The 23,610-nt window shown below is 41.4% G+C and overlaps 1 protein-coding gene across 8 annotated transcripts in view; it reads right to left on the reverse strand.

Annotated features, from left to right (window-relative positions):
- Positions 1-23,610, reverse strand: part of LOC307186445 (uncharacterized protein) — a 439,601-nt gene that overhangs the window by 19,926 nt on the left and 396,065 nt on the right. For 4 of the 8 annotated variants that reach the window (XR_013828323.1, XR_013828325.1, XR_013828327.1 and 1 more), the window contains 2 exons: positions 17,764-17,851; positions 16,570-16,734 (listed from right to left, as the gene is read on the reverse strand). The gene's annotated coding sequence lies outside the window, so the exon portion shown is untranslated. Of the gene's footprint in view, positions 1-16,569; positions 16,735-17,763; positions 17,852-20,168; positions 20,956-23,610 lie in introns of all 8 variants that reach the window. The other 4 variants (XR_013828324.1, XR_013828326.1, XR_013828330.1 and 1 more) reach the window with 2 other exon arrangements.

Below are 23,610 nucleotides of genomic sequence, written 5' to 3' on the forward strand. Positions count from 1 at the left end.
ACACATTACACTTCCCCTCCCTTCTTTGCAGTAGGCAGGTCCATGTAGCAAGTTCTAACTTGTGGGTTGATGGTCATCCAATTCTTCACCTACCCTTTCCCTGCTACAGGGGAGATGTAAGCATATGTTCCTATGGAGGTAACATCAAATCAAACCGTCCTGGAATGCTGAGTCACTGCATAGTAGGTGGATGCCGTGGGATTCACCAAGACATTCAGAAGATTTTTCAAGAGCAAGAAATAAACATTTGTTATAGTAAGCCATCGAGATTTTGTTGTGCTTGTTATTGCGGCATTGCCTGACTGATCCTGACTTATACAAAGAGTTTTAACTACCACCGTGGACTCAGCCACTTTAACTTACTTAGGGATAAAAACTTAATTAATCAGAATTTCTTTCTGGCTGCCTTCTCTTGAGAGAATGCACATATAATTTCATTCAACATATATTTTGAACCAAAGCCAGATTCACTAAACTCCAGTTTTTTTTGTTTGTTTGTTTATTACTATCTTCAAGGGAAGAAAAAACATGAAAATTTTGTCAAATTGAGGCTAAAACTATTTTCACCTCTTTGATTCCAATTTTCCCAATAAGAAATATCCTTCACATGCCATTACAAGTAACATATAATGATTCATAGATTGAGAGATCATAAGAAAGACACTGAAACCACGTGCTCAGTGTCTTTCTGGAAAGGGTGCATCTGCACATCTCATTCACTTGGAAAGATGTGTGATTCTGGGTAAAAGTAGCAATTTTTTTCCCCAGCGAAAACTCAGCATTTCTTAACACAAGAACCAATAGGAAAACAAACACTGAAAGCTGGCTGCAGGGCCTGAACAACAGTTTTTGACACAATGGGATGGTGTAGATGACAAGCCCTCACTTTCATGCAGTCAGGAATGGTTTGGTCGCAGAGGCAGAGTTTAAGAGGATTGTTTTTGTCAGATGGAGCAGTCACGTGGTAACCTGCACCTCAGGTAAAGAAATGTTCTGCATAAAAGGGCTGCTAACCGTTTAACGCATTTAATAAACTCTCAGCATGTGGCAGAGTCTACGCAAAACACGAAAAGTATTGAAATGAGCCGGATGACAGGATTCATATTTAATCGCCTCTCTCACTTCCTATGGCCTACTTCAAACAGAAGTGTACATGCTTTTTCCATTGCCTGCCTGGCATGGGTATTTGCCAGTGAGATTGCACTCAGTATAACCTTAAAAAAGACAGAAGAAACGCCTCTCCTGATAATTAAAATAGCTCCGTATTGTTGCGCTCAGGTCTCAAGCACTTATGGTTTTGATTACTTAAGCCCCTCACTATAAGGTATGGCTCTCACGATCAGAGACACTTACACAGTTGTGTAATGGTTATGTCACGGAGTTAGAAGGCGGATGTTATACATGGTCAATTCAAATTTTGTCTGAAATAACAGTTTTGAGGGGCTGGAATATCTCTACATTTTAGGCCCTCAGGCTTAAGATATTTCCCTGAGTTCAGGTAAGTGTATGTAAACTCAAGAATCTGGAGTCAAGATGCTTAACTGCCCATGATAATCGCTAAAATAGGAGCGGAGGTGTCGTTGCAGCTGTTTTGCACAGGGAACTCTGGTCTGAAGAGCCAGGGGAAAGGCCTCTGCACGTGGCCCCCTGTAAGACAGCAAAACTAGACTAAGCACCAAGGAAAAAAAATGAGACTGATGTTCATAGTGGGTAAATAACTTGCCCCAGATCATGCTGTTTTGAATGGTGGAGCTGGAGTTTGAACCCAGGTCAGACTGATTTTAAAACCTAGGTTTTTCTCCTGGGGAGTGAGAACAAGATGGCAGAGTAGAAGGACCTGCGCTCACCTCCTCTCACGAAAACACCTAAATCACAACTAATTGCTGAACAACCATCGACAAAAAAGACTGGAACCTACCAAAAAAGATATTCTACACCCAAAGACAAAGAAGAAGCCACAGTGAGGTGGGAGGAGGGGTGCAATCACGATCCAATCAACTGTCAGTATTTTAAAGATTTCATGTCTCTCTAGATATTGATCTATAAACTTAGGACAATCACAATCAAAATCCTAGCTGGCTTTTTTTTGTAGTTCTTGAACATTTGATTACAAATTGATATATGGAAAAATAAACAAACAACCCCCCAAATAGCCAAGACAATCTTAAAGAAGGAAAACAAAGCTAAGGAACTCACAACTTCTCATCAAAGTTTATTTTAAATTGCATTAAATCTGTAGATTTTTTGACATAACAATATTAATTCTTCCAAACCAGAAACACGGGATATCATTCCATATTTTTGTATCATCTTCCATTTTCTTCATCAATGTTTTATAGTTTTCAGAGCATAGATCTTTCACCTCCTTGGTTAAGTTTATTCCCAGGTATTTTATACTTTTTGCTGTGATTTTAAATGGAGTAGTTTTCTTGAATGATAGCTCATTATTAGTATATAGAAAAACAACAGATTTCTGTATATTAATCTTGTATCCTGCAACATTACTGAATTCATTTATTAGTTCTAATAGTTTTTTGCTGGAGACTTTAGGGTTTTCTAAATAAGTTATCATGTCATATGCAAACAATGAGTTTTACTTCTTCCCTTCCTTTTGTTTCTTTTTCTTGTCTGATTGCTGCAGCTAGGACTTCCAATACTATGTTAAATAGACACGGTGAGAGTGGGTATACTTGTCTTGCTCCTGATTTTAGAGGAAAAGCTTTCTGCTTTTCACCATTGAGTATGATGTTAGCTATGGGTTTGTGATAAATGGTCTTTATTATGTTGAGATGTATTCCCTCTGTACCAACTTTGATGAGAGTTTTTATCATGAATGGATGTTGAATTTTGTCCAAAGATTTTTCTGCATCTATTGAGATGATATGTGATGTTTATCCTCTGTTTTGTTAATGTGGCATATCACATTGATTGATTCATGGATACTGATCCATCCTTACATCCCTGGAATAAATCCCACTTAATCATGGTGTATGATCCTTTTTATATATTGTTGAATTCAGTTTGCTAACATTTTGTTGAGGATTTTTTTTTTTTTTGTAGTGTATATTCAGGCATAGGAAACAAAAGCAAAAATTAACAAACAGGACTTAGTTACATTTAAAAACTTTTGCACAGCAAAGGAAACCATCAACAAAACAAAAAGGCAGGCTTCCCTGGTGGCGCAGTGGTTGAGAATCTGCCTGGTAATGCAGGGGACACGGGTTCGAGCCCTGGTCTGGGAGGATCCCACATGCCGCGGAGCAACTAAGCTCATGAGCCACAACTGCTGAGCCTGTGCGTCTGGAGCCTGTGCTCCGCAACAAGAGAGGCCGCGATGGTGAGAGGCCCACGCACTGCGATGAAGAGTGGCCCCCGCTTGCCAAAACTAGAGAAAGCCCTCGCACAGAAACGAAGACCCAACACAGCAAAAATAAATAAATAAATTTAAAAAACAAAACAAAACAAAAAAAACCCAAAAAGGCAACCTACTGAATGGGAGAAAATATTTGCAAATGATATGACTGATAAGGGGTTAATATTCAGAATATATAACCAGCTCATACAACTCAATATCAAAAGAACAAAGAACCCAATTAAAAATGGGCAGAAGACCCGAACAGACATTTTTCCAAAGAAGACATACAGATGGGCAACAGGCACATGAAAAGATGCTTAATATCACTAATCATCAGAGAAAAACAAATCAAAACTACAATGAGATATCACCTTACACCTGTCAGAATGCCATCATCAAAAAGACCACAAATAACAAGTGTTGGTGAGGATGTAGAGGAAAGGGAACCCTTGTACACTGTTGGTGGGAATGCAGTCACTATGGAGAACAGTATGGAGTTTACTCAAATAACTAAAAACTGAACTACCATATGACCCAGCAATTCCACTCCTGGGTATATATCCAGAGAAAACAAAAACACTAATTCAAAAAGATACTTACACCCCAGTGTTTGTAGCAGCATTATTTACAATACAATAGCCAAGATATGGAAGCAACCTAATAGATGTCCATCAATAGATGAATGGATGAAGAAGATGTGGTATATATATATATATATATATATATATATATACTCACACAATGGAATACTACTCAGCCACAGAATGGAATTTTGCCATTTGCAACATGGATGAACCTGGAGGGTATTATGCTTAGTGAATTGTCATACAAAGAAGATAAGTACTGTATGTTATCACTTATATGTGGAATCTGAAAAATAAAATGAATGAATATACCAAAAAGGAAACAGACTCACAGATACAGAGAACAAACTAGTGGTTACCAGTGGGGAGCGGGAAGGGGGGAGGGGAAAGTTAGGGATGGGGGTTGAGAGGTATAAAGTATTATGTATAAAATAAATAAGCTACAAGGATATGCTGTACAGCCTAAGGAATATAGCCAATATTTTATAATAACTTTAAACAGAGTATAATCTATAAAAATATTAAATCAGAATATTGTACACCTGAAGCTAATATAACATTGTAAATCAATGAATATTCAATAAAAAAAGGAAAAAAGAATAGAATGGATAATTAAATTGTGTTTTAGTCAAGCATGTAATACTACATGGCAAGGAGAACCAATAAATAGGTCTTATGAGTAATAAAATGAATGAATTTCAGAAATGAAATTTGGAACACAATGAATCAGAAGAGGACATATCATGGCATTCTATTTCTAAAAAGTTCAGAAGCAAAACTGATCTATGGAATTAGAAGTCAGAACAGTGTTTACCATTTTGGGAGCTAGTAACCAGGAGCGGGAAGGTGGCTTTTGGACTGTTCTTGTTTCCTATTTCCTGATCTGTGTGATGGTTGTCTGTGTTCACTTTGTGAAAATTCATTGAACTATATACTTATGAATTGTACAGTTGGCTGTATGTATGTTACACTTCAATGAAATTTTAATTTAAAAATCATCTTGGGGGCTTCCCTGGTGGCGCAGTGGTTGAGAGTCCGCCTGCCGATGCCGGGGACACGGGTTCATGCCCCGGTCTGGGAAGATCCCACATGCCGCCGAGCGGCTGGGCCCGTGAGCCATGGCCGCCGCTGCGCCTGTGCATCCGGAGCCTGTGCTCCGCAGCGGGAGAGGCCACAGCAGTGAGAGGCCCGCGTACACCCCCCAACCAAAAACAATCATCTTGGAAGGCAGAAGCCCCTTTGTTATTCATAATCACAGAATACCAATGGGAATATACCACTAAATGGGGCCTGTGGGGCTAAGAAAAGGTATCAAATAGATGAATGGAGCAGAAGAGTGAACGTGAATATGGTGCGGCAGAAAGTGCCAGAATTGGGAAAACTAATTCAAATCTTCTCTTTCTTCCAATTTCTTAATAGACCTCCACTTTCAATATAATACAAGCAATGGAAAAGAGTGTCTTTATAGTTATAAGTATTATTTGCTCAACAACCCTCTGGATAACCTTCTACCCAGCATTCTGTGAAGTTTTATTATTGAACTGAAGGAAAAGGAAGGGATCTCTGGAAATTCCCAGGTGGAAAAGGAACTATATTTGAACTACGTAATGCAGGGACAGCAGTTGCTAAAAACAGCCAGGATACATGACTATTTGCAGAATACTGAGACATACATTTGTATCTGAAGAAATTTGTATTTGAAGAAATGTATTTATAGAAACTTCTATCATGACATCTATTTCAGTCAATAGTGTGATTTTCACAAAATATTTTATTTATTTATTTAAACTTGAGATAGTAAGCGGCAGAGCTAGGACTAGAACCCAGGTGTTTTTATTTATTTATTTTTTAATTTTTTTAGAAGATGTTGGGGGTAGGAGTTTATTAATTAATTATTTTTTGCTGTGTTGGGTCTTCGTTTCTGTGCGAGGGCTTTCTCTAGTTGTGGCAAGCGGGGGCCACTCTTCATCGCGGCGCACGGGGCTGTCACTATCGCGGCCTCTCTTGTTGTGGAGCACAGGCTCCAGACGCGCAGGCTCAGTAGTTGTGGCTCACGGGCCTAGTTGCTCCGTGGCATGTGGGATCTTCCCAGACCAGGGCTCAAACCCGTGTCCCCTGCATTATCAGGCAGATTCTCAACCACTGCGCCACCAGGGAAGCCCCTTCACAAAATATTTTAATCATCAGATAATTTAAATCACTATACCTAGCTGGTGTGAATATACTCTACGAACACAACAACATTAAAAAAAATTTTGCAGAAAGAAGCTATGGGCAAATTCTTTTAGAAATATATTTTCTTTCTACAAATTAGCCACTTGCTTCTCAAAAGCAATCCAATATATTTTTTTAATCCAATATTGATAGATGTTTTGACAGACTAGTGAATAGACAGATCCATTTTCATGGCAGGGCAGAGACTAGTTTCAAGAGCAACTAGTTTAAAAGAGCAAGGCAAGGTGATAAAACTTTCAAGTAAGACAAACATGTCACAGAGGTTCTCATTATGCTATCTGACCATCAAGAAGAAATGGAGAAACCACACAAGCAACATCTCAAATAAGCACCCTGCCGACCAAATGGCCTTTAAACATTCCACTGCAGAATAAGTTACTTAATCCTCTTGCGTTTTGCTGGCCATCACAATGATTCCTGAACAGGTATGATATCTCAGATATTGACTTCAAAGCAGTCATTTTGATTTTGCTTATATCTTAGGAAATTCCATATGAAAAAAACCTGGAGGATTGGGCAAAGAAGACTGGCCTTGATGCCCTTTGCCGCATGGAGAATCGTCCAGTCTTCTCTGAATATTTATGTCCTCAGTGAGGGGGATATACTCCAGCCAACAGGACAGCAGCTTCCTCAGAGCACAGAAGAGAAGGACGGCATAGCTCTGGTCTACGGAATGGTAAACCAGTGAAAAAGAACTCACAGTTATTCCGTATCAGACATTTAATCCTCACAGCAACAGTCTGAGGACATCATTATCATCCTACTGTAAGTCCCCTACATACAAGCCTTCAAGTTGTAAATTTTCAAAGATGCAAACACGTGTTTGCCTGTCCAATCACATAAGTTAGTTCACGTGTCTGGCATACGCTGTCATACATACATTGTCACATGCGTGCATCCTCTACAAGTAGTTGTGCTTTTGTGTACTATACTGTATACAGTAGTACAGTACCTTTATTTCAAGCCCAGGATGTCTGGCAGCAGGCGTGAAAGCATCGGTGATGTAGCTGGTACTACTGTACTTTCCAAGGTACTGTACTGTAAGGTTAAAAATGTTTTATTTTTTGTGTTTGTTTTTTATTTGCGTGAAAAGTATTATAATCCTATTACAGTACAGTAGTACTATATAGCCGACTGTGTTAGTTGGGTACCTAGGCTAACTTCGTTGGACTTAACGAACATATTGGACTTACGAACGTGCTCTTGGAACGGAACTCGTTTGTATGTAGGGGACTTACTGTGTTTGACAATTGTAAGAAAAGACGCTTAAAAGCAAACACTTTGTGCGAATTTACATGGCTACTAAATGCCAGACCTTAGAGGAACATGGTCCCATTACTTACACTGTGCTCAGGCCATCATCCTGTCTCTGAGTTAAAGAGACCTCTAAACTCACCAGCTGAACACAGACAGCTCAGTATCTTCCAAATGATATTTACAATGTTGCTACTTAATTCAAGTACCTGAAGCCATTCTTTGAAGGTAGACCTGCTATGGTGTGGTGGGGAGATGCCTGAATTCTGAGTCAGTTCATCAGGCCACTAGGCCTGCCTCTAGCTGGATGGCTCTGAGGAGTTGCAAATCTCTCGAGATCTCAGTTTTTCCCATTTGTAAAATGAGATGATTGGATTCCACGCATGGGTTTAGATGTTGTTTAATGAGTTACATGGAGCTGACTCAGACATCACCATGGGGTAGTATTATGTGGCTGACTGAATGTGCAGTCTGAGTTCTTCATTCTCCTGGAATAGAATCCTATATTTACACCCTTACAGTGGTCCCAGGGTCATTAGGGCATTCTTACCTGCATTTTGAGTCTGGGCTTGGACATGTGAATTGTTTTGGCCAATGAGATATTAGCAGACATGATGTTCTAAGAGGCCTGAAGTGTTCCCGGGGACAGAGGCTGCCCTCAGGCTTCATGATCTATCACAAGTATAGTTTCTCCCTGGTATGTCATGTCCCTTTAACTCCTGATCCACAGGAGACACATGGAAGGGCAGATCTGAGTGTGCCTGACAGCCTGGAGCGCCCCCCCCAGATGGCAGTCCGAAGGAGAGCTGCCCAGATAAGCCCAGCCTAGACCAGCAGAATCTCATGAGAACAAATGCTTGTTGCTGTAAGCTACTGAGATTGCGGGGTTTATGCAGCAAACTGTCTGAGAACAAGCATTTGGGGAAGACATTGCTGGAGGGGCTCCAGAACCTCCTCTGCTGCGTCAGCTCTGTTTAAATACTGGGCAACCTCATGACATTTATTTGAAGAACAGGTTCCCCATCTAACAGTTTAGGAAATATTGAAGTAGCTGATAATTTACATCCCTTTGAGAAATAAAATTTTATGATTCAAAGGCTAATTTTTAAAATAAATATAACAAAATAACTATTAGAAAATGCAGGCTGTGAGACCAGCTACTCTTAGCTCTATAAATGAGCCCATCAGGAAACGAACACGCACCAGAATATGCACTGCGGTGATACTACATTTCAGCATCGACCAAGATATAGCCTTTTTTGTGTGTTTTAACGAACAAAAATTATGGCATAGAAGATAACAGCCTGCATATTGACGGTAATTGAAATAATGCATTTCCTTTTTGGAAAGCTGGCATTATATTCCTAATTATTTCCTCTCCTCAGTCAGGAGAGGGTGACTGGATTGCTATCGTTGTTTTTCACTTTGTGCATCAGCAGTTGACACTAAGTGGTTTGCGGCTGTTCAGAATCAGGGCCACGTCCTGCCCGCATCTCCAACGGTGCAATAGTCCCTTCCGTGCAGGTGGTCTTTCACGGTCAGATGTAAAGAACCAGGAGTTAGGCCCTACTGCTGCCCCATAACTATTTGTTGATGCCAGTCATCACTGGATCTCCCCTCACCTGTGTCCTTATCTGGAAGTGAGGCACCTGAGCCAGAACACATACCCTTAACGTGCCTATCAGCTCCCACTCCCTTAAGTGTTTGTGACGATGACATTAGAAATGATGTCAGAGAGAGTGATATCAGACTGACCAAAGACTGATATGAAAAGTCAGGGAAAGAAGAAACCCCCCCAAAAGTGGTGTTGGCCAAGTAGAGTGAGGGTCAAGGAGAAAGGTAATGCCTGACCCACCTGAAACTCACACTATAACATCTCCATGTTCTCCAGGGCCAGGACATTTCTGCAGGAAAGTTCTAGTAAACCGAGACCACTCTCTCAAAGTTGACCACCACCTGCCTTAATCCCAGGTAGACCTGCTCCCTGGGCACATCTGGCCATCATGCACACACAATGCATTATGTGCTCCATGACAGAGGTCAGGAACCGAGGGCCCACACACCTGTTGTATTTGGCTTGCATGGTGTTTAGAAATATGGATTTATTGCTAACATTTAAAAACCAGGAACTTTCCCTAAAAAATGCAGATTTCTGGTTTCTACGAAAAGCTGAACGATGTGACAACTGCTGGGTGTGTATTCCAATGCAGCGTCAACTGGCCAGAGGTGAGAAAGAGCTGCCCCCTTCAGTGGGGCCTCCGGTTCCTGGTTATCAACAGCTTTGCTGTTTGTCTTCCACTCATTCTGGGCACCTGCCCGGTCCCCATTTGTGAGCTCTGAGAGAGACCCAAAGGAAGACAAGGCGTCTGTCCTGCAAGCTTCCGAAGATGATGCCCGGAACACAAAATCAGCGACTCATGAATTGTGCGGGCAATAAGCATCTTACAGCTCCAAAGGAGCCTACATATATCGCGTAAGAAATATTCATAACTATCAGGTTCTCCAGTAAAAACCACTAAAATAAAGGTGCATTTCTCAAATCTAAAAAGATTTTGCTAAAGCGACTCATTCTGCTTTTGCCTACAATCCTATCATTATCGCACGGAGATCCCAGCTTCCCCCAAAGGCCACTGTAATGTAATACATATAATGGAAATTCTCTGAGATTGTGTCACTAGTGATCAGGAATAAGTTTCAGTTTCCTACTTGGCTCTATTCTTGGCTTTGTCACTAGGAATTGTGGAAACTATGACTTCCGACAAGGAGACGTTTTAGCTGTTTCAGACTCACCCGTAGGGCTTTCAAACACAGGCTGCTGAGCCCTATCCCCAGACCTTCTGATTCAGGAGGTCTGGAGTGGAAACTGGGAATCTGCATTCCTAACAAATTCCCGGGTGATGCCAAGGCTGCAGGCCCCAGAAGAATGCTTTGAGAAACAGTGTAACAGGATGACTGCCTATCTGGCTTCAGCTCCTCGTTTGTAAAACAAGGGTGGGGTTTAATCCCCTCTGAAGTTTTTTTTTTTTTTCCCCATCAAAGAACAATGAAGAATTAGCCTAAAATCCATTTTATTTTCTTGCATCATAAACTCAGTGCAATTGTGGTTTCTTTCCTTGTAGGCATTTGATGAGTTTAACACTCACCTGAGGTTCGAATGGCACAAAGGCTCTTTGCTGGGAAAATATATTGTTGTTTTCTTAGCATTTCTACAAAATATTCCTCTTGAGAAAAAGCGTCCTTATTCTCTCTTCCTCTGTGCTCCTTTAGAAAGTGGAGAAGGATGGTAAAGTTCCAGAGCTACACACATTTCAAAAGATTGAAAAAAGTTATTTCTGATAATAATAGTTTTCTTTATCTTTGGCCTCAATTTATGAGTCCAAAAATAAATCATATAATTAAAAAAAAAGAGGCATTCACTGCCTCCTAATTAATGGACTTCATTGTGTTTTTAGCACAAGGATTCCACATTTTAAAAGATGGTTCTGAATGAGCTTTAGTGATTGATCGTTCACTATAATCTTTCCTGTGCTAACTAACTAAGGAGGTCACAGACCATTACTGAAATGTCAGTACAATTTGATCCTGTCAACTCAGTTTCACCGGACTCATTTTCTACCTTCCGAATCACCAGTCAGAGACTGATTAGTAATTTAGTAGGGGTTCACCTTCCTCAGAAATAATTTCCTAATAACCATAAGTATAATCTAGCCTCTAGGCATCAAAATCCAAATGCCATTTCATTGATGTTAACACTGCTGTGGGATTTGCTCACTGAAGAGACCTTTTAATTTCCCCTTTCATTTCCCTTTGTGGGGAAAACAAAAAACATACGTAGTATGTCTGTGTGTGTGTGTGTGTATGTATGTTACACGCATGTACACACATATACCAAATCACTGAATAATTATATAAGTATGTATAAATATCTACATATACTTTTACTGGGATACAGCATACGTTCTGTGCCCTAATCTTAAGTAATAGCTTGATGATATTTCATACACGTAAATACTCGAGTACCCACCACCAGATCCAGATCCAGAATATTTCCATAACCTCATGTCCAAGTCAATACCCCAGGTGATATCCACCACGCCCCACACCTCCACCCAGGTAACCACTAATTCTAGCTTCTCTCACTATCAACCAGTTTTGCCTGTTCTTTAAATTCACATAAATGGCATCAGACAGCATGGATTCTTTTGTGCTGTTCTCTCACTCGGCCTAAGGTCTGTGAGATTGAGCCATGTCGTTGCGTGTATCAGACAACGTGGTTCCGTAACCACGTTGTATTGATGTATCACAATTTCTCTGTCCATTCTTATGCTGACGAGCACCGTGGTTGTTTCTAGTCTCAGGCTGCTTGGAGTGTCCCCATGCTCATCACCTGGGCACCTTTAAGGTTCTCTGTTTTCCCCCTGACAGGACTCTAGTAAAATGACTTGTTCGGAGGCCCTTCTGTAGTTTCCAGCTTCTATCAGCCTGCACACGGCTCTGACATGACATTTGTTTACACCTACACATAACCAAGGTTTGGAGGGAAGACTGGAAAGGAGAGTGGGGTTGACTGCGAGAAAACCACCGATATGCCCCCACTGAACCCCCCCCCCCAGAGCTACTCTAGCCGGGGCTCTCTGGAGCAGTTTCGTGATGTGACGATCTGAAAGTCACAAGGGACATCAAAACACTGAGCATCTTCAGGCGGGTAGAACGTTATATTGACAACAAAGACCCAGAGAAGTTCAGTGACTTTTTCAAAGTCACACAGCTAGGGAGGAACCTTCATAGTGATTTGAGAGCCTTGTAGAGTTGTGATTACAGGCCAAGTCCTTGTGTCGTTCAGGTCACCCTGTACTAAGGTGCCTGGAAAGGGAGTGAGCGTGAGGGTGAGAGTTACCAGCTAGAGCGAGTTAAATATTAATTGGGTAATTCGGGCAGCTCATTTTTGCAGTGGCTGCTCATCACTATGGTGGACATAGTTGACGACTCCTTACTCCTGGTGACATTTTGGCAGGAAAGCATTAGCCAGGTCGTAATTACTGATGGAGAACACAGAGCCTTTTTGTGGGTAAAGCCATCAAAGGAATTGTCCTGGACATTGAAAGAAGCAGTCAACACCCTTCCATGTCAGACTTCTCCCTTCCTATCTACGCCATAGAGCAAATACAGTGAATCAGAGAGCAGTCTTTGCAGGGGGAAAGGGCTGCTAAACTAGCTGGTGTTGAAAAGGGCCAAGACTCGTGTGTTTACATAATCAGCCCATGATAGCACCCCTCCCCGCCCCCCCCCCCAATTAAAGCCAATCCTTCCTTCCAGGAACCCCAGCTGCCTATTACCCTTATATGAGTTATCTTCCCCTCCTGAGACAGGCTGGGACCTGGGACCTGGGACCCTTTGCTGCAGGGCTTACACCTGGACAAACGTCTGCTCCAGCAACAAAATACAGAGAAACTATAAGGGACTAGAAATAACTGTGTGCATGTCCAGTTGGGGCAAATTATGGACAACAAGATACAAAAAGATCCAAAGAACCCAACCCCCACTTCTGAAGAGCTGGGAGCAAAAGCAGGGTGTTGGGAGCAAAAGCAGGGCACTGCGCATGCCCCCTGCACACAACACCGCCTAAAGGGTGGGCAGACCACCTAAGCCACACCTCCGGCCCCACCCCCTGGCCACACCCCTCCCCTCACCCCGTATAAGGAAGCAGCTCCCCCCCCACTTCAGGGAGTGAGTGAGCAAAGGAACCTGTTACTTGTTTTCACTCCCTCCTGTGCATCAGGGGTCCCAATAAAGCCTTGCCTGAATCTCTTGTCTGGCCTCTGATCAGTTTCTACTAATTGGGGAAGACCAAGAGCTCTGGCCGGTATCACTCCTGCTGGGTCCTTAGTACTCATATTCATCTTGATAAACAAATTCACAGTGGGTGAGGGAGCAGGTACAGAGTGTGATTTACTTCTCCCACCTGCCATGGTGCAGCTGTGGGTGCCGAGTAGGAATGAGGACGGGCTGTTGTTTGGTCCTGCTGGGAATAAGAATTCAGTACTTATTGAGTTAATCCCTCTTGTCTTCCTGTTGATAGATTCTCATGCCAGTTTCCACAATAGAGCCTAGAAATAAACCAAGTCAGAAAGAAAATAGAAGGACAAGCAGAAATGAACTCAGCTCATTGCAGTTCTTAAATGAAGTTACAAATCCTTCCTCTCAATTTTCACAGAATAAATTCAGCTAATGTTTACTGGACACCTATTAGGTTCCATGGATACAAAGATAAGCCACGGTCTCTGTCATCAAGAAAGTTTCTATTCAGAAGGATAATTGGGACAAATGCAGCTTTACTTTCTTTATTCATTCATTTAATAATAGATGTTGAGTTTCTACACTCTTCCAAACACTGTGCTAGGTTCTTGGCTGCATATATAAATAATCTTGGCCTCATGGTCTAGAACAGCAATAACATAAGGCAGAATAATAGAATAACCGCAGTTGCACAAACTTATTCTACAAATATTAGCCCTACTCTGTATCGGATACACGGGATACAATGACAGACAAAACACCCGAGAATGAAGCTTCTTATGTTTTCCTGGGGGAGAAAACAAATAAACAAGAATATTGTAGATTTAGGTAAGTGTTATAAAATAAAGCACTAATAATATTACCGGCAATGAACACATAATAATCATCAAAAACATCAGTAACAAAATTGCTGCATGACCAGCTGTGTGCCTTTAACATCTGTTTTTAAAATTTAGTCTTCAAAATAAACACTATGAGCTAGTCATTATACTCCATTTTCAGAGGACAAAAATGAGATTCAGAGAGGTGAAGAGCTTTCCCAAGGTCACACAGCACTGCAGCAGCAGAGCCAGAGATTTGAACACCGGTCCCTCTGCCTCCAAAGTCAGAGCTCTTAACCTCAACACTGTAAAAGTGCTTTGACAATTCAGTGGAGAAAATGAGGGGTTAGGATGAGGGGAAGGAAAAATAACACCTGGTTGGAGATAGATTTGGAAGATGTTTCCTAGAGGAGAAGCACTTGGAGACAAGCCTTGATGGATGCCTATGAGACAGGCAGTTTGGACGAAGCTCACTTAGCAGAACAAAGTGTTTCCATTCTTACTGATTAGCAACACTTAATAAGGAACTGAATGATTTATTTATTTTTATTTATTTTTATTTTATTTTTATTTATTGTTTAGTCTTCATTAAACTTGAACTTCTTCATATACATCCTCATCCACTGTCCTACTTTCAGGTACAAATGCAAAGAAGGGAAATGTGAGACAGACACTGATTGAAGCTCTCTGGGTCAGAAACAGGCAGTGGGGAGAAGCTTGTTCCATGAAATCAACGAGGGACCCAGACTTCTTCCATCTCATCCAAGTCCTGAGGCATTTAAAAGCCATATTCATAATTGACTGGTTCCCCAAACAAGCCCAAGTGAATAAACTGGCCAATTAAAAAAAAAATTCTTGCTCAGGTAAGACAAATTCCAGAGACATTCGACACCTAAGAAGGACTTACAAAGTGAGCTTGCCAATCCCATAAGTTTGTTTTCGAAATCTGTAAGTCTGTTTCTGTTTAGTAAATAAGTTTATTTGTATCATCTTTTTAGATTCCACCTATAAGTGATGCCCTATGATATTTGTCTTTCTCTGTCTGACTTACTTCACTTGGTATGATAATCTCTGGGTCCATCCATGTTGCTGCAAATGGCATTATTTTGTTCTTTTTTATGGCTGAGTAGTATTCCATTATATACATGTACCACATCTTCTTTATCCATTCGTCTGTCAATGGACATTCGGGATTAACATATACACACTACTGTATATAAAATAGGTAACCCATAAGGACCTAGTGTATAGCACAGGGAACTCTACTCAATACTCTGTAAGTACCTATATGGGAAAAGAATCTGAAAAAGAATGGATAGATGTATATGTATAACTGAATCACTTTGCTGGACACCTGAAACTAACACAACACTGTAAATTAACTCTACTCCAATAAAAAATAAAAATTTAAAAAACAAAGTGAGCTTGCTGACTCCAGGTTGTTCCCGTCTGTAAAAAAGGCACATGTACTAGTAGCCAGAGGAGGAACCATGAGGCACGGAGGGGTAGGCAGCTCCCACTTACCTAACCCTCTGACGGGCTGTACCCCTGTAATGCAACCCAGAGCCTGCGTTGTACTGAGACCTTCTCTACGGAAACCAGATACTGTTATTCAGGCTTTGCGCCCTTGACTGCTCTGTGCCAGCAGCCATGGCTTTGCCCAGGGGATCAGAGTTACCCATCACAGATGACAGAAATGAGCTCCCTGGGAAATCACAGCGAAAAGGGAAATGTTATCGGCCACGTGTTACCCCACAGAGTGGAGAGAAAACAAGAGACGGGCTGGAAGCAAGGCAGGAAATAAAGCACTACAGGGTTGCCTCAGGATGGGGCTGCGGCTGCCTTGGACGCAACCAATTACTCATCCTCATGTACCTCTACTCAACATGATAAATACTAGAACAATAGCACTAGTTTCTTTTTTTTTTTACATGGATCATCATAGCATGTTTATTTATTTATTTATTTTAACACCTTTATTGGAGTATAACTGCGTTACAATGGTTTGTTAGTTTCTTCTTTATAACAAAGTGAATCAGCTATACGTATACATATATCCCCATATCCCCTCCCTCTTGCGTCTCCCTCCCTCCCACACTCCCTGTCCCACCCCTCTAGGTGGTCACAAAGCACCGAGCTGATCTCCCTGTGCTATGCGGCTGCTTCCCACTAGCTATCGGTTTTACGTTTGGTAGTGTATATATGTCCATGCCACTCTCTCATTTCATCCCAGCTTACCCTTCCCCCTCCCCGTGTCCTCAAGTCCATTCTCTAGAAGACATAGCACTAGTTTCTTAATGACCGGGCAGATACACAAGAAGCAGCCCCTTGCCCACGGCCTGTGGGTGCTCTACAGTATGCATTGCAGGAGCATTGACCTTGGGTTTGTGAACGAGGCTTTGCTCTCTCCTAAACCTATGTCTCAAATGCTGACTCCACTTCTGAGCCCCTGACCTGGCCCCCTAGGAAAATGTGGCCCAATGAATGTGCCGCGTGTACCAATCACATCAGCCACTCCACTTACTGTGAAAAGTAGTCAGCACTGGAATAGAGAATCTCTCTCCCTCTCTCCAGAGTGGCGAAGGATTACAAGCATCCTCAGAACTGTAGCATTCACAATCTTCCCAGTTCAGAGAACAGCCATCAGCATTGTTAAAATGCCACCACTGTACGGCATCAGCGTTACCCCCTTGAAGGCAAAGGACACAGCAGGAGAAAGATCAGTTAACATTTGAAGCTCATCTCAAGGGAGTACATTTGCACCCAGTTTATATAAGTCACAGAAACCTCTTCTTCCACAGTGTGGTCTCAGGGACTGAGGGTAGTGTGAGGGGAGAGCGGACATCTGATGTCTATTTTTTCCAAAACCATGTATCTTGTATGACACACACATATAATGTGCCTTCAGTAATCTCTGAACATCTTGTTAGAACCAAGATCAGTAATTCTTTTTAACGATCCCAATATGCCTCTTTCACATCCCAGGAGACCACTGTGAGTTCCGATTAGGCACTCTAAAAGGCTAGAAGCAAAAAGAACATGGGGAATTAGCAAGGATAACCTTTAAAGCTATTTAGATAGATGCACAGGAAAAAAACAAGAAAGAAACAGTCTCAATGCGGAAGCCTGGATAATTCTAAGGTAACATCAAATCCCTAGCAGTTAACTGGAGAAAGAGATCTAGTTTTTCCATTTGCCTACCTAGTTTGCTTAATTCTTTTACATTAAGTTTCTATAACTTGAATGTTTATTAATAGTTTTCAGTGAATAATGGGACTAGTGGTGAGAAGTGGGGTTTATACTTGGGGTGTTCAAATATGGTGACCTCAGTCTTCTTCCCCTGCATCCTTGAAACACCACACATGCAGCCCTAGGAAGCCAGTCCTCAGAATCCACATTACAGCACCACCACGGCTTGGTGGTGCATGATACGAGAATGCATGTCCTGATAACCTCTACGCATCAAAATTATACACGTCCCTCACGGCAAACATAGGGAAGATGAATAACTCTTACTCTACTTAAAATGCTCAAAACCCCAAAAGAAAACTATAAAAAAAATGGAGAATGTCATCAGAACTATTTATCAGGGTGTCCTCCAAAGCACCAGCCAGAATAAAAGTGCTGTCCTAGAAGGTAAAAGTGAGAAGAATACAGAACAGATGAAGAAGTTGAGGGAGGCATCCCCCTTCTCTGTTCCTTTTACTAGGCTGCTCACCTCAGTACTGTTGATGAACTCCTCTTGCGAGCCTCCAAAGAAGAGAGTAGGTATGATATCATCATATGATGTTGCTTATATGCAGAGTCTAAAAAAAAAAAGATACACGTGAACTTATTTACAAAACAGAAACAGACTCACAGACTTAGAGAACACACTTATGGTCACCAGGGGGGAAGGATGGGGGGAGGGATAGATTGAGAGTTTGGGATTGACATGCACACACTGCTATATTTAAAATAGATAACCAACGAGGACCTACTGTATAGCACAGGGAACTCTGCTCAATATTCTGTAATAATCTAAACGGGAAAAGAGTTTGAAAAAGAATAGAGACATGTATATGTATAACTGAATCACTTTGCTGAAACTTACCTGAAACTAACACAACATTGTTAATCAACTATGCTCCAATATAAAATAAAAATTTTAAAAAAGAATAGAGTTAGGTGTCCAATATCTGTTGATTAATTGTCGAGCTTCCTATATTATAGGAATATATATAATAATATAGTTACACATAATATATTATAATAATATATTATATATAATATAATATATTATTATATTAATAATATATTCCTATAATGTTCACTTTTCAAATATTTTACTATTCAAGAGCTCTGCACATTTCTTTGGAGAGTGACCATAATCAGGTCTAAATGACATGAACCCAAACCTTGGAGGAGGCATTTTGTCTGGTGTTCTTACTGCTACCAGGTATTCACAGATTAGCAGTCACAATTATTACCTATTATTGTCACTTTTTACAACAGCAATCCACTGAGAGCCATAATTTTACACCGAGTAGCATTTCTTAGCATCTTTCCAATCACTAAAGTGTTGACCTAAGGGATAAAATGAGAAACTGGATTTCTTATCTCAGGAAAGGTGTTTTGGCAATTCACACTCCCATTGAGAAAAAGAAACCTCACGTAAATATTTTCCAGGACTCTGTATCTACTTTGGTGGTTTGTACATAGAAAACAACAAAAACAATACCATTGTTACTCTGGGAATCCAGTTAGGAGTTCACTAGAGAATTGTTCTTGATTCTATGCATCGGTTGGTGAAAGCTACTCAGGGAGCTCATCAGACATTCTAATCATTTTGTGAATTCAATCCGAATACTTGCTCCTTAAGCCTCTATGTCATTCTAAGCAGCAGGGGTTAATAAAGGTGAGCTCAACATAATTCCTGTCCTCAAGACACTTACACTTTAGAAAGAGTGTAAAGGAAGTTACTGGATCATTGGCAGATACTAATTCCATATGTGATACCGGTATGTTTGAGCCTTAGAATTTTAGCATGGAATAGTAGGATCCTTTGATACCCTTTTGATTAGTAAAGGGTTTGCATTCCAGGATGTGATATTGATTGCACTGAGCTCCAAACCCAAAGTGTGGATGACCGTGACTGTCAAAGCTAGTTGAGAAATCTTACAGATGGTAGGGATGCGGGAAAGTATCGAGGTAAAATCCGCTAGTCCCCTTAGGAAAAGCTTTCCCATGAAAGAATGAGAAATCTTCTTTAGAACCCTTGTTCTAAACTGGACGTAAATTGCCAAAATGTTCTTATCTCAAAAGATATTGTAAAAATAAAACCCCCTCTAATGAGGTCAGTCTTTTGCTGAAATGATGGTGTCTTAAATAATTAAGAAGAACCTGTATGATAGAATATATAATTTATAGTAATCTTCAGTTAACTTGGCATTAATGAAGCCCTGTTCATAAGTACATATACTGTGGGCATGCAAACTACTGTTTTAGATACTGAAATCCAGTTTGAAATGAAAACGTTCCTTCAAGAATCTCAGTCATGCTGTTTGTTCATTTAGAAAATTAAATCCTTTCCTCACAGATAATGCAAAAGTAAATGTTAGTCCAGTCTATGTTGGAATTATGAAAAGATTCATAGAATCCAACTCAATGACACTTCAGTATACATTTAAATGATTTACTAATTTTCAGGAAAAGATTTCAAATAACCTTAGCGATACCGTGCAATTGAAACAAAAATACCATCGCACTTCCATTCTCCAAAATGCTCAATTACTTCCATAAAACAGCACTCAACTCCTTGGATATTTCAGTCAAGAATTTTTAGCATCTGACCACACTCTACCTTTCCACTATTCATCTTTTATACCAAAATTTCAGTCAAACCAGTCTAAATATTCTCTGTAGACATGCTATGGACTTTCCCACAATTCGAAGGAAAATTCCAGGCACACTGTTTTACTCATATCTCTCTACCCTAACATCTAGCATAGTACTTAGTGTATGAGAAGTGGTCTGAGAAATGACCCCAAATTCTCTATACACCTGCTCTGATATGAAGTCCAACCAAGATTCCATTTCTCTCATTCCCTCTGCAAAGACCATTGACAATAGAACCGAAGGTACCTCTTTCTGAAGGTTTCTACATGCTCTGTTTGCTGTGCTCACTTGGCATTTTACTTGCACTGCTAGGACAAAAACACTCCGGGTTGCTCTGCAATGACTTGTAAACACTCTTTGATTCCCCTGTTGAAATAAAAGTGCTGTGAGTTCAGAGAGAGTGTCATTCCTCTTTGCATCCCACACCTAGCAGCGCACACAAATGATGGGTGGATTTTCATTTGCTCAAGAGTGCTGTTTCTGGATGCAGTGTTCCCTCAGATGTGAAAAACAGATTTATTAGTCAATATCTGGTCTTTTTAGGTTGAGGCTCCATTCCTTCCCATAGTTTTGAATATTGCAATGTAAAGATGGCAGTCGTAGCCTGAGTTATTACATTCTTTTATTTCTGTCCCTGGTGTTAGGATGTTAGAGCATAGCATAGTAATTTATATCAATGTTCATGAAAATTTATGCAAAGATACCCCTTGCCATACTAGGTAGGGGAAAGCTGAGTACTTTAGTTATTTGTCTGCTGTCTGATAAATTAGCCTCCTGAAGCAGCTCTGAATAGTGGGAAGAGAACAGAAGAGAGGCTAGCCCCCTTAAATCTCTGCAGGGTAAGGACAAAAATGTCAGGCACAGATTCATAGTGGACCTACCAGTTTTCCTCCTCTGGGCTATTGTGACAATTCAAGCACTTGGTTTCAGGACCATCCTGTTGTTCAGCATGTCTAGCCTTGAAACACAAACTAACTTTCTGAAGTTTTGCCCATGAGCACTAAGCATCTGTTCCTTCATTCTAAACAGAGTCCTAGGCCAGAGAAAACAAAATATAATGCTTTTGACTAAAAAAAGAAGAAATCATACATTTATGTTACTTCTATACTTCTGTCACAATAGTGATGGCTGAGAAACCGGTTATAAAAAACAGAGAGAGAGATTTATTTGGACCCAAGTGTACAAATATTTCAGAGGTTAGAGTCAAAGAACTTGAGATTTAAAAAGAGCACTGACAAACTTGTCACTTGCAAATCTGCTCAAGGCAGACATCACTAATCAATCATGACATCTGATTTCTTCTCCACCACACTCTAGGCAGACATTGATAGCAGAGTTTATTATTCCTCCTGAAGCTCGTCCAAGAACCATTGCAGAACAAACATGCAACTAGTAGGACACTACACTGGTGTTCATTGCACATTCAGTTCCACTCAACATAATTAGAGTTTTTCCACTGTTCATTGGGGAATTTCAAGCTGAATAAAACATGGTTTCTCCCTTCAGTGGCATCACAGTCTAGAAGAGAATACAGATTCAAAAATAATTCCTTGCAATACCATGGAAGAAACCAGTAATTTTACTACCGGAAGCATTAAAGGGAGGGTGCTTAGTTAAGTCTATGGTGGGGATGTTTATAGAGTATATATCATATGAATGAGCAGAGAAGAGCTGAGCAGAGAAGAGAATGAATCCAAGAGAAAAGAAGTTGAATGATCAAAGCACCAATGTGCAGCATGGTGTGTGTGTGTGTGTGTGTGTGTGTGTGTGTGTGTGTGTGTGTGTGTACGTGGGAGTCATAATAATGTTGCTAGAAGGAAAAATCTGAGATAGGGTTGGAGAAAATCCAGAATTAGTTTAGGATGGCTTGCTAGGAAATTTAACTTTATTCTCCACATTTCCCCCAAAAACTGTGAAATTCCATTGAAGGACTGTAAGGATAGATACATAAATTGTAAGGGCTGGGAGATACATAGATACATATTTGGAAGTTACGCTACATATTTAAGAGGCAAGAGGGGAGTAGCTAAGATAGAGGGGTAGGTTGACCCTGAGCTCAATTCTCCCAAAGGCACAACAAAATTACAACTATTTACAGAGCTGCTATTGATGGGGATGACCTGAAGAGTAGCAGAAAAGATCTTCCACAACTAACGATATAAAGAAGGAACCACAATGAGATGAGTAAGGGGGGCAGAGATACATTATAACCAGGACCCACCTCCCCAAGTGGGCGACCCACAAACAGGAGGATATTCACAACTGCAGAGGTTCTGCCCAAGGAGCGAGGGGTCCGAGTCCCATATCAGGCTTCCCAGCCTGGGGGTCCTGCCCCAGGAAGACAAGCCCCCAGAATGCCTGGCTTTGTAGGTCAGTGGGGCTTGTGTATGGGAGAGCCAGAGGGCTGGAGGAAACAGAGACTCAGGTGCGTGCAAAATGGCACATGGTCTGGGTGCCAGCACAGAGGCAGTCATTTGAAAGGACCCTGGGTCAGACCTACTAGCTGATCTTGGAGAGTGTCCCAGAGAGGCAAGGGGGCAAATGAGACCCGCCCCCGCCGGCAGCCTAGATGCCCAAACGGGGAGCCGATTCTAGCAAAAGGACACTGGTGTTGGCAGGTGCCATTCTGGAGTCCTCCCTCTATCTCACTAGTGCTGGGGGCTTACCGGCCCACCAGCCAGCTAGCACCCGCCCTGGAATCCCCCAGGTCCCGCAGCCAGCAGAGATAGGACGTGGCTCTGTCTACCAGTGCGTGGCAGCCTCTGTACAAGGCATGGCCTGGCAGCCACCTAGGCAAAGGACCAGCCCTGCCTTATGAGAATGCAACAGACCCGGTCAGCCTGCCACGGCAGAAGGGCCCACTCAGCCCACATAGGGGGCACCCCTGGAACGTACACCCCCAGTGACCTGAGAGCAGTGCGCTGCCAGGCCCCATAGGATGTCTTGTACATAAGGCCACGATTCCAAGATCAGGAAAGATAACTGACCTACCTACAACATTAAAAATACAGAGAGCGTTAGGCAAAATGTTCTCCATGGGACAAAATCCTCCGCAGTTAAGAACCGTTGATTTAAAGATTCTTCACAAGACAGAACATGAATTCAGAAGACAGTAGAAAACTTTGATGGATCATAAAGTACATATTAAAAGATGGAGAAAGCTATGTTACGTTAATAACTGAACACAGCAGCCTGAAGAGTCATTAGGTAGCCAGGCTCATCAGAGGCCCTGCTACAGAATCAGTCCTGAGAGCATCGCAGTGACCACTATCAGATACTGGTGCCCACTTGACACAGTGCCGCCCCCCGCTGGAAGGGGACACGGCATTCGGCTGCTGGCAGGGCTGTACCCGGAAAAGAATCCTGATGGACAAACAGAAAGGATTCTCATCTACCACCCTTGTTTATCACCAGCTCTGGATCCAAAGTCTGGTAGAAGTTCATCTGAGTGTCCAACTTACTTCACATGTCTGAACCCTTCCTAAAAGATTGTGCCTGAGGGCTCTAATTTGATATTTCTGTAGCAAAAATGGGGCTGTGGAATCTTTCAGTTATAGGAATAAGTATGAGATGCAAGGCAGTCAAATATATTTAAAAAAAGAAAAGAGAGAGAAGGAAAGAAAGAAAGAGAGAGAGAGAAAGAAAGAAAGAAGGAAGGAAGGAAAGAGAGAGAAGGAGAGAAAGAAAG

This window comes from Stenella coeruleoalba (genome assembly GCF_951394435.1).
Source record: "Stenella coeruleoalba genome assembly, chromosome: 5".
Taxonomy (NCBI): Eukaryota; Metazoa; Chordata; class Mammalia; order Artiodactyla; family Delphinidae; genus Stenella; species Stenella coeruleoalba.